A 6,000-nucleotide genomic window follows, 5' to 3' on the forward strand; every position below is an offset into this window, starting at 1 on the left:
GATCGCGGGTGTTAACCTTTTCTTTGCCGCCGGCAAAGTCGCCGGCGGCACTTTAAATTTGGCGGCGCATGGGCGCCGCCATCTTACCTCCGATCGCCGCTCCCCCGAACGTCATCGGGGGGCGGCGATCGGTTGCCATGGTAGCCTCGGGTCTTCGTTTGACCCGAGGATACATGGCTTCTGCATATGCATTACAATGAGCCTGTGGCTCATTGTAATGTATAGTGAGCAGAAATGCCATATACTGCGATACAGCAGTATTGCAGTATATAGCAGGAGCAATCAGACCATCTAGGGTTAATGTACCCTAGAGGGTCTAAGAAATAGTGGGAAAAAAAAGAAAAAAAAAAGTTTAAAAAATGTAAAAAAATAATAAAATATTAAAAGTTCAAATCACCCCCCTTTCCCTAGAACTGATATAAAATATAATAAATAGTAAAAATCACAGACAAATTAGGTATCGCCGCGTCCCAAAATGCCCGATCTATCAAAATATAAAAACGGTTATTGACAGCGGTGACCTCCGGAACGGCAAATGGCGCCCAAATGTTCAAAACGCGACTTTTACACCTTTTTACATCACATAAAAAATGTAATTAAAAATGATCAAAATGTCGCACAGTCCTCAAAACGGTAGCAATGAGAACGTTGGCTCATTTTGCAAAAAATGACACCTCACATAGCTCCATGCGCCAAAGTATGAAAAAGTTATTCGCGTCAGAAGATGGCAAAATGTTTTTTTACTTTTTTGTACACATTCGTTTAATTTTTGAAAATGTATTAAAACGCAATAAAACCTGTATAAATTTGGTATCACCGCGATCGCACCAAACCAAAGAATAAAGTAGAGGTGTTATTTGGAGCGCAGAGTGAAAGTCGTAAAAACTGAGCCCACAAGAACATGACGCACATGCAGTTTTTTTTCAATTTTTCCACATTTGGAATTTATTTGCGGCTTCCCACTACATGGCATGGAATAATAAATAACATCAAGGGAAAGTAAAATTTGTTACGCACAAAATAAGCCCTCAGACAGCTCTGTACACGGAAAAATGAAAAAGTTATGGATTTTTGAAGATGGAGAGCGAGAAATTAGCGAAAATACTCTGCGTCCTTAAGGGGTTAAAGGTAGAGAGTGGAAATTGAAATGCAAAAACAAAAAACATGCCACGTCAATAAGGGGTTAGATAGGAAGTAAATACACTATTCAGCAGAATACATTTCATCAATTTGACATTATTACTGAATGACTCTGAATTGCGAAGTGAATAATTAATCGTAAAGATAAACATATAAACATATACAAAATTCATCTTTGCAATGATAAAAAGTGCATAATCTAAAAATGTTTTATACATAGATTAGGTGCATCCCCAATACGTTCGTGTGAATGTAGCCTTAGAATTAGCAGTACCAGGCCCTGTCCCTCTCCACCAAGCAGGTGCGTGCATAATTAGCAACCCGGAGTGCCCAACATCTTGTCCACACGCTCTGTGCTGCTAATTATAAGTTTGTTTTCTAGGTGATCGGACAGCGCAGGGATCCATTATTAGGGGAATAGACAGGGCAATCTGTTACAAAGTGCATACTGAACAGTGTGTTGTTTGCCGGGTGCTCGGGTTCGGCATGTTGCGGATTGGGTTGCCAGATTTCTAGGAGGATATAGTGATTATGGTCCATATTGGTACCAATGACAAAGTAAGAGGTAGGTGGAAGGACATTTTCAGGCACTAAGGCCATAATCTCAGGGCAAGGACCTCAAAGGTACCTTAAATACTTGAGTATAAGCCTAGTTTTTCAGCACAAAATTTGTGCTCAAAAACTCTAACTCGGCTTATACTCGAGTCAACTAAAAACATAAAGACAAAACTCACCTTTCTGACGTCACCCATAGGTCCTCTTCTGTCTGAGACAGTCTGAGACAGAAGAGGACCTATGGGGGACGTCGGAAAGATGAGTACAGTGTTATTTTTTTTCCTTCTACAGGGGCTGGGTAGGCTGTATGCTACAGGGGTTGGGTAGGCTGTATGCTACAGGGGCTGGCAGACTATATACTGGGAGGCTGTAACCAATGCATTTCCCACCCTCGGCTTATACTCGAGTCAATAGGTTTTCCCAGTTTTTTGTGTTGAAATTAGGGGTCTCGGCTTATACTCGGGTCGGCTTATACTCAAGTATATACGGCAGTTTTCTCTAAAATACTACCTGTACCACGTGCCACACCAGAATGGCAGATTAGGGAGGTAAGAATGTGGCTGAAAAGTTGGTGTAGGAAGGTGGGATTTGGGTTCATGGAGAACTAGGCTGACTTTTCTGTCGGCTACCGGCCCTACAGTAGCGATGGGCTGCACCTCAATGGGGAGGGTGCAGCTGTTTTGGGGGAAAATGTCTAGAAGGTTGGAGGAGTGTTTAAACTAGAGACTTGGGGGGAGGGAAACTAGAATGTGCAGGGCAAAAAGACAGTGTAGATAGAGAGCTGGGAAGAGTCATAGTCCATGGGGGAGGAAGGAGGCTGGAATGAGAGTGGGGAATAAGAACAAAAGGAATACGGACAGGGAAAACCATATAAAGTGCATGTACACAAATGCCAGAAGCCTCACAAACAAAATGGAGGAACTGGAACTCTTGATATTGGAGCAAAAATATGATACAGTGGGTATCAGCGAGACATGGCTGGACAGTAGCTATGACTGGGCTGTTACTATAGATGGTTATAGTCATGTGAGGGGTTATATAAAGGAGAGAACACAAGCTATGTAAGGGGTTATATAAAGGAGAGGATACAAGCCATGTGAGGGGTTGTATACAAGAGAGAATACATGCCATGTGAGGGGGTTATATACAGGAGAGGATACAAGCCACGTGAGGGGTTATATACAGGAGAGGACACAAGCTATGTGAGGGGTTATATACAGTAGAGAATACAAGCCATGTGAGGGGGTTATATACAGGAGAGAATACAAGCCATGTGAGGGGGTTATATACGGGAGAGGACACAATCCATGTGAGGGGGTTATATACAGGAGAGGATAAAAGCTATGTGAAGGGATTATATACAGGAGAGGACCCAAGCCATGTGAGGGGGTTATATACAGGAGAGGACACAAGCCATGTGAGGGGGTTATATACAGGAGAGGATACAAGCCATGTGAGGGGTTATATACAGGAGAGAATACAAGCCATGTGAGGGGTTATATGCAGGAGAGAATACAAGCCATGTGAGGGGGTTATATACAGGAGATGATACAATCCATGTGAGGGGGTTATATACAGGAGATGATACAATCCATGTGAGGGGGTTATATACAGGAGAGGACACAAGCCATGTGAGGTGTTATATACAGGAGAGGACACAAGCCATGTGAGGTGTTATATACAGGAGAGGACACAAGCCATGTGAGGGGGTTATATACAGTAGAGGACACAAGCAATTTGAGGGGTTATTTACAGGCCATGTGAGGGAGGGTTATATGCAGGAGTGAATGCTACTGTAAATTTTGGATTTGAGGCTGTGTCCTGCATTTTTAAGCACTGTATTCACACCAGAGGGAGATGGTTTTGAAACACATTACAACAGTTGAGGAGAACTGATTTGAAAACAATATGTTTCCTGCTCTACCATAGACTGACTGTATAGCCCATGGGGTGTCAGTGTCCTGGTGCAGACTAGGGGGGGGGGTTATATATTACTGTGGGCTGTATAAATACATATTACTGGTAGGGTTATATAATCTCTAGGTGGGCTGTATAAATATGTAGTAATGGTGGTTGTATATATATATGTATATATATATATATATATATATATATATATATATATATATATATATATATATATTACTGGGGGGCTGTCACAAGTATCCCCGCGATCCCGGCATTACCTCTCCATGCTCCTGTCCTGACTAGTCCGTGCGCGCATCCCCGCTCCCTACGGTACTTTGAGATTTAAAGGGCCTGCACACCGGTGATTGGCACTGGCCACTTCCGGGTCTGCATTTAATCCGGCGGCTCCTATTATTCCCTGACGGATCTTTAAGCCATTCCTGTGAAGAGAAAGCCCTCCTGTGTCTCCACCATTCCTGTGTGTTCTTGTGTATCCTGTGTTCAAGTTCCTTCTCCTGTGTTCCCGTGATCTTTCTCCTTCATTCCTTTCCCGCGTGCCTGGCTGAACTTTCTGGTGTTGTCGCCCGGCAGCTTCAGCAGACTGCTTCCCAAGGAGAACATCTAGGCCAAGTTGCTGCCGCCCTTCAATGGGTGCTTGACTCTCAGCCTCAGCATCAGGCCCCTGTGACTAATCCTGTGGCCGTTCCAGCGACTACCTCGGCGACTTCTCCTGTCATCCCGGCTTGTCCACCAACACCAGAACCTAGGCTTAGACTTTCTATGCCTTATAAAAATGATGGAGACCCCGATGGATCCTGCTACTCCGGTGCCCACAACAAAGCCTCTCGTCTCAAACTGGCTGGACTGTTACTTCTATTTTTGATATCCAGACGCTCGTGGTCTCACATGGCAATGGAATTTATCACGAATCTTATTGTCTCTTCGGGCAGTACTTTCATCTGAATGGTGACAAACCATTTTTCCAAAATGTCCCATTTTGTTCCCCTTCTAGGTCTTCTGTCTTCCCCACGGCTTTCCAGTTTGTTCTTCAAACATATCTTCCGGCTGCATGGTCTTCCGCTACACATCGTGTCTAGAGATGAGCGAACATACTCATCCGAGCTTAATGCATTGAAGCATTAGCGTACTCGAAACTGCTCGTTGCTCGGACGAATACTTCGCCCGCTCGAGAAAATGGCAGCTCCCGCCGTTTTGCTTTTTGGCGGCCAGAAACAGAGCCAATCACAAGCCAGGAGACTCTGCACTCCACCCAGCATGACGTGGTACCCTTACACGTCGATAGCAGTGGTTGGCTGGCCAGATCAGGTGACCCTGGAATAGACTAGCCCCTGCCCGCGCTGCTCGGATCATTCTGTGTCTGGATGCCGCTAGGGAGAGAGCTGCTGCTGGTCAGGGAAAGCGTTAGGCTGTTCTATTAGAATAGTGTTAGGCAGGAGTGATTCTACAAGAACCCAACAGCCCTTCTTAGGGCTACAATAACGTTATACTTTTTTTTTTTTTATTTGCTTGTGGCTGGGCTTGCTGGCACTAGTAGTGCAGCTAGTACCATATTGTGAGGAATTTGCAGGGGGACTTGCTACCGTTGTGTTTAGCTTTTAGTGACACACATATCCACCTCAAACACCGTAGTGGGACAATTTATTAGGGGTTTGATTAGAATTAGGCAGAGTCTGCTGATTTATTTATTTTTTTTACCTTTATTTCATTTTATAGCTCAAACTCATCTTGCAAAGCAGTGTGCTTTCAGTGTCGGCTACAAAATAGCCATAGGAGAACCCCAACGGCTTACTTAGGCCTACAATAGCGTTATATTTTCCTTTTTTTTGTTTGCTTGCGGCTGGGCTTGCTGGCATTAGTAGTGCAGCTAGTACCATATTGTGAGGAATTTGCTGGGAGACCTGCGACCGTTGTGTTTAGCTCTTAGTGACATGCATATCCACCTCAAACACCGTAGTGGGACAATTTATTAGGGGTTTGATTAGAATTAGGCAGAGTCTGCTGATTTATTTATTTTTTTTACCTTTATTTCATTTTATAGCTCAAACTCATCAGGCACAGCACAAAATCCAGTTGTGTACTGTCAGTGTAGGCTAAAAACTAGCCATAGCAATAGGAAAGCATCGTTTTGTTAACAAAAAATAAAAATAAAAAAAAATAAACACAAAAAAAAAAACATTAAAAGTTTACACTTTAATTTGGAAAATGTTTAACCCGAGGGCTAGGGGTAGAGGACGAGGGCGTGGACGTGGGCGTCCAACTACTGCAGGGGTCAGAGGCCGTGGTCCTGGGCGGGGTGAGACACCACCTGCTGATGAGGGAGCAGGGGAACGCCGCAGAGCTACACTCCCTAGGTTCATCATGTCTCAAGTTACTGGG

Source organism: Engystomops pustulosus, chromosome 6 (assembly GCF_040894005.1).
Source record: "Engystomops pustulosus chromosome 6, aEngPut4.maternal, whole genome shotgun sequence".
Taxonomy (NCBI): domain Eukaryota; kingdom Metazoa; phylum Chordata; class Amphibia; order Anura; family Leptodactylidae; genus Engystomops; species Engystomops pustulosus.